The following is a 26,451-nucleotide window of genomic DNA, read 5'->3' on the forward strand; positions in this document are numbered from 1 at the left end:
TGAACTCGGGAATCATTAGGGAAAGAAAATTCAATTGCACGTTTCCCAGCGGCACTAAATTATCCACCATAATTTTGATACTTAAGTCATTATCATGGCATCACATAATAATTGATGCCAATTGTTGGACATTCAATGCTAGAGTGGAACGAACAAACGGAATTTTGGTTCTTATGTATTGGTTCCACTAATTGAAGATGCAAACGTTAGGGAGTACTGTAAATAATTGATATCGGACAATGGTGCAGTGAGGGGGATATAACCCACCCAAGAACAGAGAAGTTTTAAAATTTGTTCCATTTTACTTAATCAGATAAATATTACTCATAGAATAGTGTAAGGATTCATAGAATATGCCTCAGAAATCCGTAAAACTCACCATTTTGAACCCTTAGTCTTAAAAATTTTCTGTAGGAGGGCACCCGCACTTCCCGTAAACCCCCCTCGTCTTAATCTCTAGCTGGACGCCTGATATCGGAGCAGTGGAAGCCGCGGAAAAATTATCTTACGTTACGGCTTCATTGTACTAAAAGCTGTGCATCGCTCTCGATTAGTTCGTTGTAGTATATTTATAGTTCTCGCCGCTTTCCCCTATAGAATTATTTAGCTCTTGGTTTAACTCATTCCGCACAATTTTCCAAATGCTTGCCGCGTATTCGAGTCTTTCCAGATGGTTCATATTATATGTATTGCATAGATTTTGGCCGATAGTTCTAAATTTAAACTTAGTACATTTCTATTTAGTGCAATGAGTCGGAGATGAAATCTTATGTGGTCCCTTTAGGAATGAATAACTCCTGCCGAAATGCACTTTGGGTTGTTTATGTCGTTTCTCCTCATCCCCAAGTCTATTTAGCAACTTTTAGGGAAATGTATGAATGCATGTAACTTTTATTGCCATAAATTAAAACTCCTTAAATAAAAAAGAGATATCCTCCTGAATTCTTTTCAGCCCGTAATCCTAAAAGAAGTTTGAAGGTATGAAAATTTTTAAAATGGGAAAATTTTTTATATTTCATGCCCAATTACTTCTTTCCGGAATAATCTTGTTGAGTACACCCCGGGAAATAGTTGTAATTCATGACTTTTTCATCACTAGCTACTTAAAAATTAGCATATTTAACAGATTTTCATGAGTAACCCTTTTCCGAGCTGCAAGATCTCAAGAGTAAATTTTTCCTCTTCTGCTTGAAGTAAGGTCATATAAGGTTCACAAAAATTGTAGAATATCTTAAGCAATTGGGTTCGGTAAGTGCTTGGGAAGAGGGAGTGTGGGAGAGGGAGTATCTAGGAAGGGACGAGATTATCATTTTAAATTTGGGATGAGAGCCGTGCTCAAGAAGATAGGATGGGATAACATAAAAAAGTTGAATGATAAGCGAGGGCACCGTAGAGGGAAAACATGATTTCATGTGTTTACTTCATTAGGTATCAACTACTCTTTTGAATTTCAAATAAAATTGGCGATGAGTGCCTCTGTTCTTGCGCGCCTAATTTTGGTGGTGTATAAATTTCGTCTCATTAGAATTTTGCTCCATCGCCTTAATTTAAATATTGGCGGGCCACCCGGCGTCGTTAGGGCAGGATAGTACCCAGAGAAGTGGGAAAAAATTGAAGTAAGACGGTGAGCGGAAGACGCTGAACAGAAGACAATGGACATAATGATTTCCATAAAGCGCGTACGGGATCAGCTAATACCACCTTCCACAACATTGATTGTTATGTGTGCGTACGTGCGCAGACCATAAACGTCGTGTGAAGACACATACCCCAGCAAAAAGTTTTGCACCGAACAGGCGAGTACCATTTTAGGATTTCCCTTTGCGAGTGTCATGTGGTGTGCCTACCCTGAAGGGCTCCCAATCGCAGAACTTATACGAAGAGAAATGAGAAAACGACCCGTCCGGACGCTAGCGGAAGTAGCACTACGAGGTTTGGGGATTATGAGATGCACCTATGTACCAAATTTTATTCCAATCCATGCATTGGTATGGAAATATACAGCGAACACACAATCAGACATCCTCTTTAAGATACGTATTTAGATAGATTAACTAGCGAATTTAAGTATACCGGGACTAGCCACGGTGATATCATCAGTACCTGATCGATTGAGTTAAGATGGTTGGATAGACTTCACTTTAAGTCAACATTTAGCTTGATGCAGTTTAGTTCCGCTAGATTTTCAAGCTTCTAATTGAGGGATATTGTTTTGACTAGTAAATGTGTATGAGTGTTTATTAAATGCTTGCTTGATTTTTTGGTTAGTCATTTGGCCATAAATACTTCGATAACTAAAGCGCTCTTCATATAAGATATCTAAAGTTATTTTCTGTCATTCAATTTTTATACAGTCATTGTGCAAAAGAAATGAAATGTATTATATATATACCGGCAAATTCTTATGTGTATCACTAGTCTTGAAAATGGTACAGTGTAACCGAAACTAGTCGGCAATATAGTATGTGTTTTTGTAGAAAAGCTAAGAAATTTCCTTCCAAACATTAAATGTATTAGTATTGTTTATATAAACTTGAATCAAGAGCACTAATAGAATTAGACCTCAAGGATCGTCTTCCAATTTAATTCAATATCTTTTACCTATTCATGTATCAATTGTTAGCATAGAGCCGTCTGTTCATGAGAAACATGGAAAAAATATTCGAAGTTTCATTTAAATACAAAATATAAATTTCCCTAAATTATATTAGTTGCAGTGTTGGTAAAAGTGCTGATAAAAATAAACGGGACAATTACAGCTATGTCGTGCAAAAAATAATCAATAAGGAGTACGAATTATTTGTTTTAAAAAGTAATCAGTAAAATTACAGTAACAATTATAATTACTTCTTCTAACATATTCCACTGTAGAGACCACCTGGAAACTGTTGAATCTTTCTATAAAATTGAGGAATAATAGTCCTAAACATTGCTAATTGCAACTTTACTTGCGATACATACAATTAAAACTGGTGTAACAACTCAAAGGGTGTCATATTTTGTACCCATCATAAGTAGGCTACAGAATAAGTGTAGCTGAACCTAAACAAGCAAGTTATGTTGCTCAGGGACTCGAAGTTACCTGTAGACCTAGGTAAATCGGTGAAATCAGTTAGGTAATTGTCGATTACGACCAAGTAACGATTAAAACGAAAGTAACGATTTCTCTTTCGCCGCATGGGGTAAATTTTTAAAAAATTGCAGTTAAAAAATCGTTAAAAGTAAAAATTAATGCAAAAGTAATCGTTACAAGTCAAAAACACAGAAGAAATAATCGTTACAAGTAATCCGATTACTTTTGCGCTATTACTCACCGACATTGATTTGTAGTTGTTAGTATACTTATTACTTCAATTCATAACTATTGCTCTCAATTCATGCAATCGTCAATGAGCTAGATAGGTGCTGGTTTGGCCTATATTATCAAAAGAGTTTACTGTGAAATCAGTTGTAAGTCTCTGTATCATGTGAAAAGTAAAATTTTATGCCAGAGTTTAATGCCATCATGAAACGAAAAAGACAGGATATTTGCAAAGGTTTTCATCTTTGGATTATGTAAAACGAGCTGCTTTTTAGTAGTAGGTGTGGGGGATTAAGTTAAGTACCGGATGACATATTCGCCAGCAACGGCAGCAAAAAGTACCAAGTCAATCTGCTATGAGATCAACGTAATGGGAAATCTTGTTCCGGACTTTACCCAGCCCACGGAAAATTGGCCACATTTGTGGTAACATTGAGTGATTTTTCCCTTGTATAGTTGGACATTTAATTTCACTATTTTTTCAATTCAAAAATCCTATGATTTAATATATTATTTCTTTACATTACAATTTATGTTGCATTTTTAGGGAGTGTATTTTAAAGATTTTATTTTTGAAGGTTCTCTGTTATTTATATTTTTATATGCATTAACTCCATTTTACACAGTGTTACAATTTTTTATTACATAATTGTTTATTATTCTATCATATTACCTATAATACTAGTAGTTTAAATTTAGACGGAGCCTCAAGATGCAGACGCTTAGATACTTTTCCATGCGTCTAGTAAATTTATTTTCCTAGTCGACCTCCAACGTACTTCTTTTCGCTCCATGCTTACGGCTTTTTCTTCCGTCTCTTCCTATATGCGTTTGCTTTCCTTCCCATAATCATAGGGAAATATTTTTCTCATCCAAGCAGAAAAGATTCGAGATCTTATTTGGAAAGTGAGGAAATATTGTCTTGTTCCGTTCTATTTCCACACTTAAAAGTGATTATTGCCATTATATATACGTATTTTCTGTTGTCATTTCCTTCCTAGATATGTTTTTCTTATTTGTCCGAATAAAAGTAAAGCTAGTCTTCGTATGCTAGGGCATTCTGGTTTACATTTCCTACCGTGAAATACAAGATATTTACCTAACCTTAAATTCAGCCATTTAACTTGATTGATGAAAAGGAAATTCGGGGCCAGCTAACCTTTTCGTTTTAGAAGATTCATTTGCGCCACTTGATGAACTTTGTTTGCAGCAATTCCCCAGAAAATGGGTTGGCGTGAATTGGGGTAACCTGAAAACTCCTACTCCCGTGAAATACACATCGGAGGTTTCTTCGCCTCTTGTTCCACTCTTTTTCTCGACTGTAGTAGCACTTGACCTAGTTCTAAATGGTCTCAATTCCTCTTCAACCTGGAGTCCAGACCGACCTTAAATCCTATTTGAACTGGGATCACGCCATTGTTTACATGTTGGAAGGAATTAACGATCCTGTACCACGCGGGTCGCGGTTGGAAATTGGCTCCGTTCCAGGGTGTTACAGCGCCTATATATGTTTAGTTTATCCGCGATAAAGCGTTTTCTTAGGTAGTTTGGAAATTTCAGCGTTCTCGAATTGGAATTGAAGAATTTCACAGGTGTGAAGGGACTGAGCGCAGACTTATACAGATAGTATTCCTCACATACGAGTAAAATGGGCAGCAAAGAGCACATTTGGGCGCTAATGTAGGCTCATCAGTGGATTATAAATATAATATATTCTAAACTTAGGAGTGATGATGGCCTAAATGAAGCAATTCCTTCAATTTTTTCTATCCTATATTTCTTTTCCATTGATTTAATGATTCTAATGGAAGACACAGAGTAACTGAATTCTGAAATGAAAGTTGATAATCATCATCATCCTCATTATTATCTTCGATTTTTGTGTATTGTTTAAATCTATGGGCAAAATCGTGAGTCCTAGTTTATAGTCATATAAATTATAGCATAGGAGATCTAGCAGTTTCGAGTTTGTAAAATCAGCCAATCCTGTTCCTACAAATTTCCGTTTTATTAGCTATTACTATTTCTTTGACGTTAAATTAGCGTTCTTTTATCGAGACCTTAGCTGTAGTCATATACGTCACAGGGCACCCACTAACATTCTATCTTATATTCTCCAAAATTGTCAACATATTTGATTTTGAGCCAAATGTAGTGATTTTATTCACATTTAAAATTTTTTTAGACTGACTTCGTGGAACATCGAATGTTACGTTACATCAACGCACTTGCCACGGGAAGCATGCTCTATTTCCTTAAAGAATGACTCGTAAGTATTGAGACCATTCGGGGTACACCAACTCAATTAAATTTCGCGTGCAATTTACCAAGTTTGAAACATTTAATTTGGAAGTAAGTAAATTTATTCCTTGAATTTTTAATTTTATTTCCACATTAATTATTTTGAATTATATCTTAAATTAATGCTAGTCTGGCATTGTATTGGATTGTTTCGGATACAATATTGAAGAAAGTAATTGTTTCGTTGCACTGAAAATTTCTCTGATTTCCAGCGTTTATGTTCGTGACCAACAATGGACCTATTTTGTAGTCGTAGAAATACTTCGACGATCATCAAGAATGAATCAAAGCCCAGCCCAAATTAATATTCCAATCTGGGCTATTTCACCGTTTAAATTGTACCGTTGAATCGACTCTCTCTCTCGATCGATATTTCACTCCAGTATCGACATTTTTCACTCGTTTTCACTCCTCTTTCCATTCTCTCGCCCGGAATGTCAGAGACCAAAAGCCACTTGAACCTTTCTTTTGTAATTCGCCTTTCGGTCCTTGTATTCCGACCACTTCCCTCCCCATCCCCTGCTTCCGCCTCGACACCCCATTCCCCTCCTCCCAAAACCTTTCTCTCCACTCTGAGAGGGAGTGGTGGTAGTCTTTTTTTTATTATTTTGGACTGACTCCGCAGGTTTTTTTTAATACGCAGGGTCGGGGAAATTTTCGTCTCCTGTTTCCACCTTTTGTTCCATTATGCGTACCTCCCCTGGTACCTCACGGCTCATCTTCTCCCTGCATTATACGTTAGGGCATTTTTTTTCGTCCAAATTATACCTTCTGACTAATGAGAGGCCGAGACACATTACTCTAGGTTATGTGGTTGATCCTGTCACGACTAAAAATTAATTATATTTTTATTGTTATTAAAATAAATTCAATAAATGATCGCGTTATAAAAATCCTGTTTGACTGCGGTTGGGTATGAAAATTATTTTGAAAAACTTTTTGAAAATATATTGGCATGGATAATATATTAATAACATATTGTTTTGTACTTTTTATCGTTTTATTTTTCTATCCAATACTGTATTTGCCAAAATTTACGCCTTTTCTGAAGTACATTTCTTGGATTATTTAGGAAAAATGTCTTCTTTTTTGTAGCGAAAAGTACCCGTTAAATTTTAATGGGTTATGAAAATTAAAATATTGCCTTAACATTTTTAAGACAGTGGTATACTCTCCGTAGTAAGTTTAGGCAAAAGCAGTTTCAATATGATTACTTAATCGGCTCCTTCTTGTGTTGCATGCTTCCATTTTTCGGTGGCTTGATTGGCTTCATTGACAACAGTTTCATCCCTCTTACCGGAATAAAATAGTGTCTATAACATGGTAGCTTATGATGTACTGCATGGTGGAGGGTACGACCACGATGAGGTATTTCACTCAGACCCGAGGTAATTTATTGAGAATATTCGGCCGATGGATAGCATAGATAACATAGCATTGCATAGCGAAAAAAAGTGATCTGTCTCCTTCAGAAATTCTCTCATTTGTTTAATATAAGAAATCGCAAAATATGCCATCCACAGTTGGTGACATTGTGAGAGTCCTGGTTCATTTACTCGTTCAGGGTGAACTTTTTACTGGAGGAAGGAATCAATCAAGAAAGTGTAAAAAAAATGTGTCACTCCCCTTGTTTTCCGATTAGTTCTCCATTTTTGTCACTGGCGCCACTTGTTCATTCGTCCCTCTTCAACCTTTTGTTTGAATGGTAAGTAAGCGTTTTCGTCATGTTTGACATAAACCATATATTTTTTCATTTTTTTCTTCAAATAAGTATATTTCGTGTTTTGAGTGTGCTAGAGTTTTCATGAGTTTGATGAACCCATTTTTCATGGGTTCTTGACGCTTTGAGAGTTCTAGTTCATATACTCCTTCAGGATGAGCTTTTAATTAAGGAAAGGCATCGCTCAAGAATGAGTTAACAACAATAACCACGCTAGCTCCTATGCGCAAGGCCGCGGAGTAGTTAAGTAGCGGTATATCACTAGGTAAGAGCTCGTAACGTCGCCATGTTATCAACAAAAGCGTAAAACTGTCGATTTTCGCAGCGAACAACACGATAAATAGCAAACTAACGGGAAACGCAAAAATTCTCTAATCTCTTGATTTTTCAAGTGCTATCATAATCGGCACAGATATAAAATTTGCGGCCGAGCCCATTGATATCTGCCAGAATGAAATGAAGAAGTCGAATTATCCGCGAAAAAGGCATTGGAAACAGACATTTGTGCTTAATCGCAGTGTTATAAAGTACTTCTATGCGTTGATTCATACTCAACAATTGCTATCTTTTTCACACGTTGAACTTGGCACTTTTATATGAATAATCAATTTACAAGTCCAAAACCATGTAAGCATATTTTCAACATATTGCTCATCGAAAAATTTAGCATCGATAAACGCGCAGTCTTTCGTACACTTCGTCTACATTAGCTCTCAGTTCTATTTGTGAATCTGTGTTCTGTGTATATCTGTGTTCTATTAGGTCTCAGTGCCGGCCTCGGTGGCGCCGGGGTAAAGTCCCCGACTGCTAACCTTGGTCGCGGGTTCGAATCCCGCCTGGGTGGTTTGACCACCATCCAGGGCATGGATGTATGTGATTGTCAAACAAGTTAATTGTAAGAGAGGACTACCTTGTCCTAAATTCACTTGTGAAATAAAGACGACATTATTATTATTATTATTTATTTTTATCGTCATTGCTGTCTTCCATTCTTCCACATCCTCTTTTTCCACCTTAATTACTTTTGTTCCGACTCGGTTCCCAACCCACTTTCATATCCCACATTACTCCTCCCTGCATCAGACCACAAATTTAGCGTGCTTTTCATTTATTTAACTTTCTTTTGTGCCGTTAAAAAAGTAAAACTCCTTAAATTTTTTCTCTCCCTCCTGCCACGACACCTGCAGCAATATAATTTCGCTCTCGCTCCGTCGTCGTTCTTTTGTTTTGCGTCCCTCTTTTTTCCCTTTCTTTTTCTCTCTCCCCACGTGCGTTAAAGCTTTTCCCCTATCTCGGAGGCACAAATTCTCTTTCAGTATTCATTTCTCTCCTCGTGAACAGCTCCGCGACGCGACGTCCGTTCAATTTTTAAGTGCACCATCTAATTGGTCGACGAGGATTTACGCGCAGAGTTGGTATTCGTCTATCCGAGTGCGTTTCCGTACGCCTTGGACAGCATCTTTTGCCTGGAATTTTATCATACTTTTTTTACCTACCACAGTCGTTTATAGCAGTTTTTCCTCCGTATATTTCATAAAGATTATGTACAAGGCTCGTCTCAGTTAATGCTATGTTTCATATAATTTTTTTCTTAGCCTTTTTGTAAAAATATTGTCTCCCGGGATTTTGGATGAACGAAGCAAACGAGTGGACTTAATGAAAACGATCAACGCGAGAGAAAACTTTTTAAGCTAATTAAAAAGGCAAAAAGCGATTTCGTGTTTTATTCTAGTCTTAAAATTGTACATTTAATGATTCATCAAAAACTTGGTGCCATCTGTGCACCCTGTAGAGTAATATTTTTCTTGCTTATACATGCAGTTTAAAAAAACAGTGGCTCAAGTTTTTGACGAGGGTATCGTGGCTTTGGCTGAATCACTACGTTGTTTTTCGAGTTTAGTCCGCGTTCTGTTCGTGTTGTTGGCCGCGTTTCTCCTGCTAAGCTATAGGCATTCATATGGCAAGCTGGAATGCAGATACGTTTGAATCTGCCGTTGTGCTCATATACTTCATACCCCGGTCCTGCCTATCCTTACCTGGTCAATGTTCTGATCCCCGCCTGCGGAATGGTGGAACTTATATGTTCATATTAAAATCAAAATTAGGTTAACATTCCGGTCCCCATTTAAGTGATTGTCACATGCTTATGTGTCCCTCATATCATTATTGATGGTTCTTGATCATTTCCAATGTTTTGAAAAGGTGAAGAATTTGTTTCACTTGTTTCAGTTTTTGATCACGTTGCTTTATTCAACACCCTTTCTCTATCACCACTAAAATAGAACACTCTCATCTTAGCTTTATAGAGCCAATCCAATTATGTCGTCTCCATTTTCTCACTTTCAAGGTCTTCGGAACTTGAAAAAAATAATGTTACTTCAGCTCTTCCTTTCCGCGAGTGTGCGTGCCTTTGCGATGGAAATGAGAGGCCTGAGGTACGATCGTAAAAGGAGGTAATTTTAGAATTGATTTATTTCAACATTATTTTTTTTCTGATGAGGGTTCTCACACACACCAAATATTTCTTTGTCTCATTTTTGCCTTACTGAAAATAGTTTTATATTCATATTTTCTATATATTTTACAAAATTTCACCAACAGATGTTAATGAATGCTGATTTTGTGTCTGTCGGTTTCTGCTAAATAATATTCAGACTTAGACTCAGAAAAATCAAAGATATCAATACATATTTGCATAACAATCATGCATATTTTAAAATAGTTTTTGCCTTAGCCCGCCAATGTAGTCCATCACAATATCTCCGAAAAGGCAATACTGTTATTATAATGGACGTTGAAGATGATAAGTTTTGATTAATTTGGTGTCAAAAATGTTAGTAGGGTGAACAAATTGGTATCTAAATCGCATATTTATCATATGATTGAGTGTTAATGATTTATATATTCTTTGCATTGTATGACGGCTTCTTTTTTTCGAAGGGATTCCAAAAATGCTTTACACGTACTACACGTACGTAAAAAAATTTCTTCCTCTGTATACAGATCATACTTTCATTTGCCTGAATTTGGTTTCAGTGAAAAGTTGGCTAAAGTAAGCAAATGCCAATTAACATTTTTTAAATCGCTGTTGTGCGTGCTTTTGGAAACGAATAGCAAACAAAAGCTAAATTAGCGTAATTAAAGAGGTGACTAATGAAATGTAATGTTTGATTAGCTGCGACGAAAAAATATTTCTCGCACCCCCGAGATTTTGAGGAAATATCTCCTGGCACGAACTTATGTGGGTACATGTTTAACGGTCTGCCATAATTCTTTCCCTTGCCTGTTGTTATCTGGATTATTTACGCGTACGAGACTACATCCACGAATTAATGTACCGTGTAATGAAGATAGCTCATAAAATATTTGGAATCATGTACACGCCAATATGGTGAAACTTTGTTCACAATCAGTTTAAAAATTGGTCAAATAAGCTTTTAATTATCTAGCACAAAGCGTGGATAAATGATTTGTTAATTATTTCAATTTAAGGTTTTTGCAATTAAACGTTTTACTCTATCAAAAATAACTCTACCATAATGCAATTTTCAGAGTACGTAGAGTGAAATTTTGTCAATTTTTGCCTGTTTATTAAAAGTAAAATGGTTTGAGCTGATATTAATATTTTTAAATGTGAGATAAAATTTCCTTGTATTATTATTATTTTTCCTCTTCTATTCTTGACCTTGTTTAATACATTTTATGATACTTCTTGGAGTTTTGGTCAATGTAAAACAAGTTATAGCCAACGTTTCGATTTATTTAAAATCATCCTCAGGGCTATGAAAGAGAAAACATGAACAATATAAAATACAAAGATGACAACGATATACAATATTTTCACATAAAAATGTTACGACCGCGTTTTTTATACAGTAATATAATTTAAAGTGCACACATATATATGTAAGAACAGAATAGAATACACAAAACATTTTGACATACCTCTTAACTTTGTACATATTTATTGATGTTGTGTTACTAAGGTGCCACACCTAGTTACCATTAATTTTTATTAAATTAATGGTAACTAGGTGTGGCAATTAGCATATTAGCATATCTTTGAACGTAGGTTTTCGCAGCGAGGGGCATCGTTGACGCAGCTGCACCCGGAAGCCATTATCAACGAAGCATATTAGCATAATTAGTTTTAAGTAAAATATCCGTCAGCATTAATGCTTACCCTCGCCGGGGGTGGGGGGCTCTGTTCCCCCGGTTAATCCGTAAGTTCTTATAATTTTCGTCTGCCGTTTGATCCTTAAGGATCGTTAAGGATCTCCAAAAAGTAGAAGAATAAAAGCAGTTGGCAAAAATGTAATTGATAGAAAATAGTGTTTCAGCAATTCTCTCTCTTCCAGACGATTTTCTGGGGTTGATTCTATTACTTTTTCGTATCTCGTCTCATTCACCCCAAACATTTGTACGAATCACTCAGAACTTTAATAGAATAGTGATGGAATTTGAACGCACAAGTGACTCACTTCTCGCTCACTGTCATTTTCCCCTTGATTTCCTTCTGCAAGCTGACATACTCCAACCTCTCTTCGTAGGAGACGGTTATATCATGAATATAAATATCATCATCCCCTTGTTGATCCTTGTATTGTCCAAGTATTCGATGTTACTCCTCTGAATCTCTATACTCTAGGCTAATTCCATGTTGAGTTATGTGTCGAATTTCAAGTGTTTTTTCACCAATTATAGTCCATCCCGTCTTCGCCATTTGCTTACATGCCAGTTCGAGAAATGCCTGTTAGTTGTCATTCTCTTTCAAAATTTTAAACCTCACGGAGCTCTCGGCAAAATACTGCATAGATATTTTTTTACAGCAGCCTTTTTATTACGTACGCCATCAGAGTTGGCCCACACTGTCAGTCCATATCCTAAAACAGACTCAACCGAGGCATAATAAAAATTAGTGTATTTTGATTTTTAAATAGTAGTTGGTCGACGGTGAATAAAATTAATCGTTTGGGCTCTGGGTCCTTAGCATCGTTGCACCTGCTACTGTAGCCGAAGATCGCGCGCTTCATTTTCCCTTCTACCTCTGGACTCGCTGAAAACCACGCCAGCCAGCCGTCAGCTGTCGTCCCAAACGCCACACCATCCAAAATCTCTCCCTTCTCTGCCGCGTAGTCCATGTTTTTCTTCTTTTGTGCACCTGATTTATGTTCTTCCGTCAGCGGTGCGGAATATATATTTTTTTGCGGCTTTATCGCCTGGCGCGGTAGGCAACAAATGGCCTAAGGAGAGGGCGGGGAATAAATTGCTTCCAAACCCGACTTTATCCTCCAGTCCTCCCTACAGCCAGCATTAGTCTAATTCGCGAGTTAAGCTTCTTTTAATTAAACATCCCCTCAGGTGGAGCTCTAGAGAATGTTTTTCGTGTTATTTTATGTAATATAAATTTCTCTAAAATATTTTATTTTTCACCATGGAATGAGCGAATTGTTAGTAAGCAATTTTACCAACTATATCGTATTTGTTTCGTTTTTTTGGCCTTTTTGCTGACTTAAATCTTCCTTCTTTATCTCTGTGGGAAAGTAGAGCTTTTTTCCACTCCTCTGGTTGGATGACTTTATACAGTTTAAAGGCATTTTTGTGAAGCCTCTAGTTTTTTTTTTACTAAGTGAGCCCTCTCAGAATTTTTTGCACCATAATGCTCGTTGCTGCGTCTCTCAATTTTTTTTAGGCGCGTGGTAATCCTTTGGTCGTGCAACTGATCGCATGTTCCTAAGCTTTCCTTCCACCAACGTTGCTCTAACTTCCTTCCTCTTTGCTTAGTTTTTTTTTCATTTCATCGCCGAGGATTCTGCAATCGTCATTCCAAACTTTTTACTGTCCCAGGTAGTTGGATTTAAATGGAAACACAACATTGGTGACTTGGGTTTATATTTTTCAGTAGAGTATTTCCCTTTTACCTCGGATTATTATGTATGGAAAGAATATATATGTACATACGCTGGTGACTTGGGTTTATATTTTACAGTGGGGTATTTCCCTTTTACTCCGAATCATTATGTATGGAAAGAATATATATCTACATACGTGATGTCAATAAGACAAGTCAACTTGGTGTACATATGAACATTGAGAATAATTTCAATTTCATGAAATTGAAGATAACAGACTCGTCATGACCATAGAGAAGATTACAACTGCCAATGAGATTTCTCAAAGTACCCATTTTCTGTAAGGCGACTCCAAGGCTCGTATCGTCAGTCCCTTCTTTAGCCATCCTTCATCTTCCTCGGCTCCTAAAGGATAGATTTCAGTTCGAGAGACGTCCGAAGGCCTTCTTCAGCGCACTTTGCTGGTGAAGGACTCCTCGCCAGCGTAGGTTGGTCTGGCCCAGCCTTCACATCCACTTCACAACCATTTCATCACTTTAAAGATTTTTAAACAGGCCTTACATAAAAGATAGGTTGGTAGAAATGATTTTGTTTTTATTATTTGTGATGGCGATAACGTTTTAATTTTGTTTACGTTCATTTTTCTGTTTATTTCTGCTTTACATTGCAATGTTATCCGTAAGCCGGTGCATCAAAGGCAATGATTGAACAGCGTATTATCATGGATGTTAAAGCTGTTAGGAGATGTTTGTGTATTTCGACACATAAAAACCTTAATTAGAGGTATTCCTGAGGCATAATCATTCGCGATCATGTTGAATGACATGTGATAAAAGTCGTCATACTAGACTCAATCCATCACCCAGCACGTTAAAATCATCTCTACATCGATGTAAAAAGCCTATAAATAAAGTTTTCTTGCGCATCTGCACTAGAAATGGAGTAACTATAGTTAACGTATACGTATGGATAACGTATACGTAATGCAATTGTGTGCATCAAGTATTCCTCTTAAGCTTACAAAGGGAAAGTTTAGTCACATCTTATTCACATTTCAACGCAAAGGTTGATTATTTACATTAATAAAATATTATTGCCTTTGTGTATGGACATATTATTGTAACCGATTTAGCCCAGTCGTTAGCGCTCGTCGCTTCCATGCGATACTGCTTACAGGTGAATTTTTTAAGCTTTTTTTTGTATTTCTTTAGCATAAACTTACGTTGAACTATTAATTTTATGATTTTAAATCAGAATAGTGTTTTCTGGATTGAAAATCTTTCATGCGCACTGTGCACGCTACGTCGTTTTTATTATCTTTTGATTTTGATAGTTTTTATCGAACTGCTGTGGCCATTTCGGTATCAATTACCAAACCAGTTTGATATAATTTATCAAACTGGTTTGGTAATTGTTACTAAATTTTTCAATGAGCCATATGACGACCGAAAAGTTTGATAAATTTCATCAGAATTCGATAGTTCTAACTAAACCTTTTCATGTTGGCTTACGTTAATGCTGGATTGTTTAGGTGTACGTTTCGACTACTAAAGACTATTGTTGATATTTACTAATCATCTAACTGAGGAAACTTGTTGCTTTTTTCCCACGCTTCGGTCTGTTGTATATTTGAAGCATGAATTATCTATGAATTTTCGGTGAATTTAATTTCTGATTCCAATGCAAACTGTCACTGCGTCCGTTTTCTTATTTTCTTGAATATCCCTATGTTTGATTACCAAATTAAACAGAAAAACTCTTTCCGCGTTAACCATCGCTCCATTTTGGCATATCTTGTGACCCATGTGACGCTAGGTGAGGTATGCTTTGTCTTTGTTTGACTGGATGAAGGGATCTCGGAACGGGACATTCCATGAACAACGAAAATGATCCAAAAGACCAGCTTAAGTCGGAGGATGAAGAAGAGCTTCACTGAGGATCGTCTCTCGAACGTAATCGCGTCCTTCACGAAGGAGGCCGCCGAAGGAATCCTACGTGAAGACGAGATCAGAAGGAGCGACTGACAATATGGGCCTTAGTCCATTATTGAGGTGAATGACAACTTATTTCGAGTTAGAAACTAGCTCCTATGAAAAATCTATCCTAGTGAAAATCGGAGATGACTTCCAGCATTTTATGTTGCAACTTTAGGAAAAACCCGTCCACTGCACGATTTTTCATATTTTTATTTATAGAACCTTTTTCAATATTATGTTGATATAATGTGGCACTTTGACTTTAATGACAGGGCTACGGCACAAGTTATTCCTTGCTTCTGATGGTTGAATTTCAAATATTTGCTGATTAAATTTCAATTTCTCAATCTTAATCCTAAAGCTCCTGCCAATTGGACCCAAATTTAGAAAATAGGTATCATGAATATTCGTTCCTGAAATGATTTGATATTGATGTGTTATTTTCCAAACAAAACGCTTAGCTTTTTTCACATATAGAATAAATCGCTAGCAAAAATTCTTACCCATTAAAACATATATTCCCTTCCGTAAAGGATCATGCGTTTGCATATGACACCGTAAGAGTTAGTTTAGAAGAATGTGCCCATTTGGAGGAGTGTAGTAACATGCTAAATATGGTAATATTGCCTAGGTGCTTAGAAAAAGGGGATGGTGGCAATTAAGGTAGATGTGAGGTACTCTTTTCATTACTGATTACAGAGTGTGTGGAATCCTTTTTTTTACAATTTTATTTATTCTTATTAAATTAAAGAAGTAGATGAGTAAAACGAGAATTAGATTTGGATAAATTCATTCGTACGGGGAACAATTACTCATAGGTACTTACATTTAAATCGATATAATAGTTAAAAGTAGATATAATAAATTCTGTAACGTAGAGCTGTTTCAAAGATATTTTCAGAAATTTTAGGTGTTTAGGATTGATTCAGAATGTATGAAAATTCTTAGTTTAACAATTGCTAAAATTGCATTTCCTTGAACATAAATGTGTGAAAATACTACAGTTTATGCAGAGAAGTTACGGAATTAAAGTAGCAGTTACAATATCAGCGTTATGTATTCGGGGGTAAAAGTGTATCTCAAATATTATTAACTCGTTATTAACGCAGAGCAGTTTAATAATCTTTGTTGCAATTTTCCAAATTTGCAATTACGTATTCTTGTATTTTTATAATTTGACTTTTATCCTAGCATCAATGTGCAAACGTACTAGCCTCTACTTTGGATGGTATTCAATATTGCAAATTATAGATTCCATGTGACGAGAAACTAAGGGTCGTTATGGTAATGAAGAAAGGTATACTGGTGCTATCATGAATCTTAATTACTATGGATTCCGGAAAAATAAATATCCGACGAATAATGGCGGGAAGTCGGCTGGAACATTAAGGAGTCATGTGGAGATTTTTTTATCGATGACGTTTCTCGCAAACTCTTGAACACTCAAGTATGGTTTTATGGATGCTAAAACGATACTTTAAAGTCCATTTTCTAATGTGTTGGTCATTAAAGTTTCTCTAACTCTATTATTCTGATTTGAATAATGTAGAAATACTTACCATAACTCAATGACTGGAATTTAGTGGGTATATACGAACTAATCATGTTGGAATGTTAAAAAAAAAAAAAAAAAAAAAAAAAAAGACTTTCATTCAGCCACAAATATCCTTCAATTGTACTTCAGGAAACTTTTCGTTCGCATTGTGGCGCACTTTCTAAGCACCATCTCAACTTATAATACACGTCCCAACTTCCAAATTTCTAAGCTAATCGTTTTAAGATCCTGTGAATATAATCGGAAACCTTCCTCACATAAATTCTCCTTTTTCAGCTAATATCATTTCGCAGATTCCTTCCACATGGTAGTTCCTGTTAATGCAATCTGCTGTACAGGAATAGTTATTATTTTAGCTAGTATCACTCATTTAAATTAATATGAATCAAAATACGTCCTTACATAATAATGTAATGAGCTATGCGTTAAATGTACCCAGTACAATAAATGAACTTCTCTGGGGTTTGTGCACAGGTGAGAAAAGTTCGGATATTTATCGGGACAGTGTTAAATCACATATACCCAGTGCAACTTTTCTAGTTTCAATATATTTATTTATAGAATTTTCTGGTTTTAATTTTTTTAATACATAAAATTTTCTCGTTATAAGTTTTTTATAAATTTGGTTTACATATATAAATACATTTTCATTTGGTTTATATTACACGCATAGGTATCTACTTCTTTCACAAAACTAATTAGTCAGAAAGCACTTCCTACTACTTCCTAAATTAGCATGTATTATTGCCAGTAAGTGATTTTGTCCTAGGAAGTCACAGCATTTTGGAGATTAAAGGAAAAAAATTAACAAGAGTCTGAGAGGCCTGTCTTGCCCGGGTAAATTGGTTATCTCCAGGATATTGCATAAAGGTAAATGAGCGAAACATCATTTCGTTAAGCTTGCTCATTCGGATTCTGCCGTGCAGGAATACTCAGCGATATTGCGAGGTGTAAGCATTACCTACTCTAGCTAAGGGCTCTATACCCTGCTGCAACGCTCCCCATCTGAAGCACTGCCCGGATGCACTTCAGAATCTCACAACGCAAAGCGGGATAGTAATGAGAGATAGCTACCTACCTCACCAGCAGTGGAAATCATTGAGGGTTGAACATACATCCATTGCACATAAAATTAACGTATAATACTTTATTTCGATAAGGTTACTCTGATGCAAATAATTGCATACTGGCTAAATAAATTGTTTCTTATAACTAAAAATAGCACTTAATTGAAAATATTTTATACGCATTGTATTCAGTTATAAGTTAAGTCAGTAAGTTAAAATAAAAGTTAAAAATTGTAAGTGTAGGAATACATAAGCAGAACGCTGGGGATACACAACTTTTAAATGTGTTTTCAAAATTACAGAACTTTTAAAAAGTGAGAACTAACACTTGAAATATAAAAATTCAGACAATAGTATTAGCATAATTAAAGTAACTTACTTATCAGGAATGTATAAATGATAAATTAAGTCAGGACAGTAAAGCGGTAAGAAAAATTTATTCCAAGAAAGACATGACTTTGGATTTTTATTCTAACATAATTGTTTTACGAATATGTCTGCGTTCTGTGAAATCACTCCCAGAAAAAAACTAACTGTCGCAATATAGAGTTATTAATTTCTGTTGATGTTGTATCCATCTTGTAACATTATTGTCTTTTATGATATAAATCGCGCCGTAGTGGCAGTGGAGTGCTGCTTCAAATTGATATGCAACAAGGCTATTTGTTGACTTGGTAATAAAAGGATAAATATCTCGAATTAAAAAAAGTACTTCAAAGTATATTTCAGTGATATACCATGTGATTTATTCTACCAAACGTTTAGAATGACAAAATAATGGCGAATGAAATTGGCATATGGTGTCAGCGTGTTTTTAATTAGTTCATTTGCGTTAACTTCTCACCATGGGGGTTCGGGTTGGTGTGGTGGGTAGGTTCTTGGCCTCCCACCGAGTGGGCCTGGGTTGTAATCCTGAAGGTGGCAGAAAATTTTCAAAGGCTATCCGATCCCAACTTGGGTGCCTTGTGGGGGAACTTCAAGTACAGCACTCTAGGAATCATTCATTGCTATTTGGAGGACATTTCAAGCGCAACACACCGTCCGTCGGAGGGGACTTTAACCCGTGGTCCACTTAGTGCCTTTCATTAAGAGCAAAATAACCCCGATGCCGGGTTTCTCTCCACCCTTCCCTGCCTACCCTCTCTTATAGCGAAAATGAGCTTAGCTCTCGGTCACCTTCAAAGGTAATCCATATCATCATTAAAAAATTTTAATTCTAGGTATTTAACTATTGAAAAATTCAGCTGAATAGTTTGAATCTCCAGCAAAGCCGCTTCTAAGTATCATTGTCTTGCACAAATATCAAAAATTTCCTTTGGTCCTGCAACTAGAATAACATTGGCTAAATGGCGGGTATTACAATAGATGCTGTTTCCCAAATGTCCCCATTGTACAATCAAGTCCAGTCGGTCTTCCCATACTACTGAAGGTAATTAAAACCGTCGTTGTCATGACGCAATTTTGACTGGAGTCCCTTTTGTTCCTCCTGTTTTTTGCTCATCCCTCGGACTACCCATTTTTTTCGATTGCCCATTCAAGCTCCCTTCCATTCGCGCAATTCCCTTCCACGACTCAAACGACCAAGGCCTGCATTTTTTTCACATCCGTACTTTGAAATCTTTTTATTCTCTGGCTTTATACCTTTTACTCGTGTTTCATCCCGGCTAGCGCCATTACCCGAAGGTCGAATACGAAGAGGTAGGATAAACGTTTTCTTTATGGTGTAGATTACAATAGTCACTGGTGAATTTTAGCATCAAGTAGTGACTAACGCAATAGTAATTCCTGGTTTTATTTACTTCTACTGACGATTCCTTGTTCTCTAGTTCTACCCATACAAAGTTATACATTGATTTAACTATGAAGTATCTTAATTTTTTCATCTTAAAAGGCGAGATTTGACTCATTTTTATTGTTAATAAATAATGGGACCATATCTATAGCTAGAATTCCCCACTTACTTCTGCGGAACCTTTTGTTTACTCACACCCTGCTCTCTCAGATAATCTTCAGTCAGTCATTTACAAACTTTTTCAAGTAAACAGGGTATTTCATCGAACATGCAAGGTGATAGGGAATATATAAAACGTAGGGAACGTCAATGAATTCATAGAATATCAGGGAGAGTGAAGTAGAAATAGAAAATTACCTTCGCTATTGAAATCGAATTATATTCAAAAGCTGAATAAATTGTGCAAATATAAATCAATCTCCTAGACTAGTGGCAGATTTATCATCAAATTTGAGGGGGGTATCATGAACCGCGGGTCCGAGGAATATGAAATGCCCCCGGAAGAGAGGGGCGTTCTTTGTGTAAAATTTTTTAAATACCCAGTTTTTACGCATTTGGGAGGCTAAAATTTCATTTGTATTATTCGCAACAGATGAAATTGAATAAATGCAAGCATTTAAGGATGCAAAAATTATTAAAATAACAAAATTCAATAAATTTTGAAAAAGGCTTGTTTGAGGTGGGGTCACGACACCTATGACTCCCACCCCCAATTTTTAGTAGTTTTTGTATCCAAAAATTTTAGGCATTTAAGAATACAAAAACTATCAAAATAATAAAAATTTAAAATTATTAAAAGACTTTGGGGGCCATGACCCCTGCGCCCCCCCCCCCCCCCACCTTAATCCGCCCCTGGCTACTACGGGGCAGACTGGGCTTCCTTCGCGTAGCCCCCTTGCACCACATATGTCGTCATTGTGCTTCATTTAACTCACGTTCCTTCTCTATTTGACCGTTCACTCAATCGAATATTTCGGACGTCCCATCCGAAGCCACCCGTCCATCTCACTGCGACACCTGTCGGAAACATTCTTCCTTCATTTCATTCTTTCTATTATTGCAGAGCGTCCTCTCTGGCGTTTGAAAAAAATCGTAGAGGTAGGTACGTAGGAGCTCTCCACTGGCTTTCAAATGGGAGTGGGGAATTCGCCCATATTTTTCGAACACAGATGGTAGTGAATTTTTGAGTGAGGGACGTGTGCGCTGAGGATAAATGCTCGTTCTTTGTTTTGGCCGTTTTTCTTTTTTTCCCGATATTTTTATTTCAGGAAGCCATGTTATTTCTTTTTTCCGCAGGGACTGGATGGCAGCCCTGCACTACTCTGCCCTTCCTAGAGTAGTAGTAGGTAACTGAGGAAAGTAATTGAATTATTCACCGATTTAATTTGCGGTCGATTATGATAGAATTTGAACAATAAAGACAACCCAATTTTTGTTTTTAAACATGTGGCTTCGACTACTTCTCGAGGTATTCGCGGCGAAAAATGGACGGACTTGACCCTTTCACAGAAAAGCTAATGAAGTTACGATCTCATTACGAGCGGCTCACCACATCTCAACTACTACTTGACCTTATACATGGGCCTCACTTAGTCGATTGTTGATCATAATCTTGTGAGGAATTCCTAGAAATAGTGCTCTCTTCGTATGTTGATGAGATCAAACTCTTAACGACGTCACCAACTCCAACCAGAGTACCAATTTCTCGTTGTTTCATTTATAAAATTTTGATTGCATTTATGTTCACAATGAAATCATCTACTTCACAATGAAATTGCTAAGAGCTAGATTTGTCGAAATAGAAGAGCGCAAAAAGGGTATTTGAGCTTCAGTGATTTTATTATGTTAAATATTTACAATTCCTATTGAATTTCACCGGAAACTGTACCTTTTATTATGAGAGATGGCTAAAAGAGGATAATTTTTTTCGTCGTAACTCAACTTTCAGCTAAAAGGATGGAGTAGACGGCATAATAATTTTCGTAAATTATTGTTTTAAATGTGTTTTGAGGAATTTTGGTTTCCGCGATTTAAAGTGATCCAGTGTTTTCGATAATCCGGCAAAGTCAAGGTTGCATATTTGTTGGATCAACGAAATCGCTCTGTACTCTCCTATGAGGTTGAAGAATCCGTTTGACTTGTAGAAGTAAATTCGATTCCTTTTACTGCATTATCCTCTGCCTAACTTCTACCTTTCTTTTGTCTCTCCCTCAGGGACTTAATTCCTTGGAGGAAGGTAGCTTTCGTAGTGTGGACGGAGTGAAATTGGAGAGAAGAAAGTGACCTTTGCTGAGAGGCGACCCTCGCAAACAATGCTGCTACAGCTGCCTTCCTCTCCTTCAAGCGGACCACGGTAAATCTTCATTTGCCCTTTTCTTCGCCTCTCTCCATACGCACATTGGGCTGCCTCTTACTTTCATTCCTTCATCCACTTTAAGAAGACGCATACCTCTCACTCGACCGGCTGTATTTTGTCTTTTTTCGGCGCTGAATGTCCTCATTTACCTAAAGCTTATGCTCACTTGCGATTCAACGCTAAAGTTGGTTTTGAATAGGTGAGGGTAGAGCTCAGCTAATTCTTAATTATGGCCAGAACGCACCGGAACATCCAGGGAACATATGGTCGGATAAAAAGTTTCATTTTCTTCTTGTATTTGGTAAAACAACATTCCTCATTGTAAATTTTATTACAAGTTTAAAAAAATCTACATTTTTAAGCGTGAACTTATAATTGAAAATCGTCGGTATGAAATGTTGGTAAGCGTTGCGGTACCTAAAATTTTAGAAATTAAGCCCTGAGATCATCCCAGACTTATCCATAGGCTTGTGAATATCATGTATTCAAGGAAGGGGTCCAATTCCTCTCCCTGGGTCACCAGGCACTTTGACGACTTAATTTTCGGGATTCCGAAGGTTTCACTAGGGACCCTTTGATCAACAGCAGCAAAACGTACGCTATTAGCTTGAAATATACTCGATGAGTACAGTAAGTCTTGTCAATATTTGCCAGTATTTCATGTATAGAAAAGTTAGATCTGAGTAATTACTGCGAGAAAATTTTCAGAGTTGAGATAGATTTATAGATCATTCGATCATTAAATAAAATCTATAAAGTATTATGATGGAATAAATGGAAACGGGGAGGATGATGGCCCAGTTGGTTGAGTGCTGGGCGGCTGATAGGTGGTGCAGGTTCCAGGTTCATATCCGGGGTAAAGTCGTCGGAAGCACCGAAAAATAATCCTTGAGGTGCGAGGTGTCCCAGGGAAAGGAAATGGACCCCCTACCCTTAATTTGTCAAATTTACATGCTTATAATTTAATCTGAGGTGAGCTCTACCATTATCAGAACAACATCCGGGTTGAAACACTGATTGACTGAGGAGTAGTATAAGTGAAATGGAGGCATATAACTTCAATAAAATTAATAAAAAGTATCAAAGCCTTTTACTTGACAACTTTTGCGTAGATGTTAATCATAGATATAGGTGATTGAAATTCATAATATTTAACTGTATAATTAATGCAATATTTTTCACTGTGAATTAAAAAAAATAAACTGTCTATATAAGGGTATCCCATTACATTGATATATAGGATATTGCCGCATACAAAATGAAACTGTTTCCTAAGTACGGATGTTTCTAATTCCTTTAGATCATAGAGCATTTAGATGTTAAATTAATCTTCTGTATGATGAAATAGTTTTCCCATAACTTATCACAATCACGATGAAAAGCTATTTTGTTTCATTTTTATATTTTCAGTTTCGTTTGCACTGTAAATGCGTGCAGAGTGAGATTTTTTATTTCCACTGGTTTGGAGTTTTTTCTTTATAGAGCTCGTTAACTCTTAAACAAGAGCGTGTTACTCTGTGAGGTGTATCTCCATTCATATTTTTCGAAGAATTATCCTGCCTGTGTTTTCGGTCGTAACATCTTCACCGGCGTTCTAATGTCCACATGCAGGTTCGTGAATTTCGTTTTTAGCGCTGATGTTATCGGAAAACTCGGCCCTGCCTCACAGTCTCATCCGTTGCAGGAGTTATCGCTTCAATCTCGTCTACCCTGAGCTCGTTCCAATTATTTCCATCTAGATATCTGTCTGAAAAATTACTCGTTCCCTCGGGTCACTTTCATGAATTACTTTTGCACTCTATTTGTTGGGAATGCTGTGTTAATGATGATGTAAATAATTGATTTTTTTCAGTTGAAAGTATTGGTATAAATTTCACAATTGCATTCTTATCCCTTTTGGCTCTCTTTATTTACCGCATTAAAATATTTCGTTTTCCGTAAATAGCAACTGTTAAATGCCTTGAACGCAGTTTTGCGTCGTCCATCAGGAGAAGTCAAGCCTATTGATGTAGTATCTGTCAATTTGTTTGGTTGAATTTAAGAATTATTTGATTTTAAAACAGTTCACAATCATCCAGGGGAATTTCAGCGAAGAGTACATGGGATGATAACCAAACATTTTTTCTCGCAATCACATGTTGAAATTGTTAAGCCTGCGACTTCTTAATTATATTTTGTTTATTATGCATGAGTACTGACGCTAATATTTGTACTATGTTTTCAGTATCTTTAGCAAAATTCTAATTTTATTTCAGTAACTATCGGCAATTTTTCGAAACCATAACTTATTATCATTTCAAGAATTCCGTGGATGATCCTGCCGAAAAAAATTGCCTCCGTATAAGAAAGTAATTTCAGGGATGAAGTATAAAATAAACAATTAAAAAATTATACATCATACCTTCGGCTGCCGTTCATTTCAAAATGTAAACGTTTGAGAATTAAAGGTCAACAACGAGGGAATTCAATACAACGAAATTTTTTCCGCCGAAAAATTTATTTTACCACCCCATAGGTAGGATTTTATTGAATACAGGAGTTGAGAGGTAAAATTGAGGGTTTTACTTTCTCTCTTCTCGGTGTAACGGCAAACCCATTAGTCACCCGCGTCACAAGGAGGTCGGTGACGGAGTGAACGTGGGATGCCGGGAGAGGACCGCCGACCGTTGACGGAAATACTGCCTGTCATTCAACTCCCAGTCTCCCGGACATGAGTATATAGGAGGAGAGAGAATAAGGCGCCAGGTTAAGCCATTTCACAACTTAACTTTGGTGTACTTGACGTTGCTCTGGAGTTGAATTGTCCGAAAAAGTCATACCCTAGATCCCTAAAAACATTTTTTTTTGCATTTGAGTCGCACGACAAAAGTTTTCCTCACAAATGGGTCCAAATCTATGATTATAGCATGAAATTGCGCTAGATAATATCAAATTATTATAATTAGGGCAAAATTATTCGAATTGGATAATATTCATGAATCAAACGATGAGTACATCTCAACGATATTCCTCTAAAAGTCATAACTAAACATACTTGGGTTGGAGCATTAGAGTGTAGAGAATACGTTTTGCATGAAACATCTGAGATATAATCCAAGAAAAATCCGCCACCACTGATAAAGTATAACTTGATTAATTACGATGTAATGTGCTAAGTAGCAAAAGGTACAAAATAAACTGCTATGAACAACAGCATTGACTCATGCAACAATGGTTTATGGTTAGGTACGGAGATGAAAAAATGGAACGGCTATTTGTTATACGGTTTGAACAGCTAGTTAACTTATGTAATACGATTAGAATAATCATTAGCTACTTCCAAAGCTTCAAATTATAGAGGAAAAATAGTAAATTCTGAACCTAGTGATTGCTCAATAAGCTTCAGTTCAAATTCATTGGTACTTCCAATAATTCATACCAGTCTGTACGATTTGCCAGAGTGTTGCGGCGTGAGGATGCAAAACTTACATATATATTGATTAACCTATTTTTTCAGCCTCTTTTCTAGTGTTAATAAAACTTCAAAGGAAGGTAGTGTTATCTATAGAGAAAAATTATTGCACGAATTCAACAATGGATTTCATGATTTATATGAGGTCTGTTCTGTCATGGAGGTACGTAATATGCCGAGTTGCTGTGAATAGATCTTGTGAACACCTCGAATCTAAAGCTTCCGAAGTAAGCCTGTAGCCTCAGAGGAAAATAAAGACGGTGTGCCTCAATTGGCCTCGCTGTAATAAAAAACTGAGGGCATCAATAACACTCACAGCTTCTCAATAATACCTCAATTAACATTTTTACCATTGTCAGTGTTTAAAGGTAAACAATTCAATCTCCGTAATGCGTCATTTGGTGATATTTCAAGAAAATTTTCGAAGAGCATATTCGCAACATTGACCCCATCCTTCCGGATGCTATGGTCAACTGATTATCTCGAATGCTTTTTCTGCCAAAGATCGCGGTGCATTCAAGGCAGCTCGCTAGCTCTAGGGTGGCGCGCCGACAAGGTGAACTCCGCGTCAATTGGAGGGCTTTGAGCAAAGTTTCAGTAATTCTGAAAGTAATCTAATTTTAAAGTAAAAAGTAAAAAGTAATTTTGGCTCATACTGGCATCGGTTATCCGGAGTTAGCACTATGTGACACAATTTTTCTCTTCCCAGGATTCTCTTACCTACACCTATTGTATTGTTCCCTTACCACTATACTCATTATGTATCATCATTTGTAAGAGGATTTTTCTTTGCGTTCAATGACCTCTTTTCCTGTACTATTCTAGTGACTCTATCTATCTTGCTTCGTGTAACGCTAATTTTTCGGCTGCCCAAGGAGAGAAATACTTTTATCCCTCTTTGCCTTAGAAATATCAAGTGTTAATCTTGAATTCAATGAGCAATAAGCCGTAAAAAAGATAAATGTGACCTTTAGAGTGTGAGGCATGCATTAATAGTTACGTTGTTTTGAACGAGGAGAAATCACGGCTATTCTCCACGTATATCCCTTCCGCTGTTTCCCTACCTCATTGACTTACCAT

At 36.6% G+C, this 26,451-nt stretch overlaps 1 protein-coding gene across 3 annotated transcripts in view; it reads left to right on the plus strand.

Annotated features, from left to right (window-relative positions):
• LOC124162275 overlaps positions 1-26,451 on the plus strand; it is a 452,031-nt gene that overhangs the window by 260,135 nt on the left and 165,445 nt on the right. For all 3 annotated transcript variants that reach the window (XM_046538753.1, XM_046538752.1, XM_046538755.1), the window contains one exon: positions 21,779-21,917. The gene's annotated coding sequence lies outside the window, so the exon portion shown is untranslated. The remainder of the gene's footprint in view (positions 1-21,778; positions 21,918-26,451) is intronic.

Source organism: Ischnura elegans, chromosome 7 (genome assembly GCF_921293095.1).
Source record: "Ischnura elegans chromosome 7, ioIscEleg1.1, whole genome shotgun sequence".
NCBI lineage: Eukaryota > Metazoa > Arthropoda > Insecta > Odonata > Coenagrionidae > Ischnura > Ischnura elegans.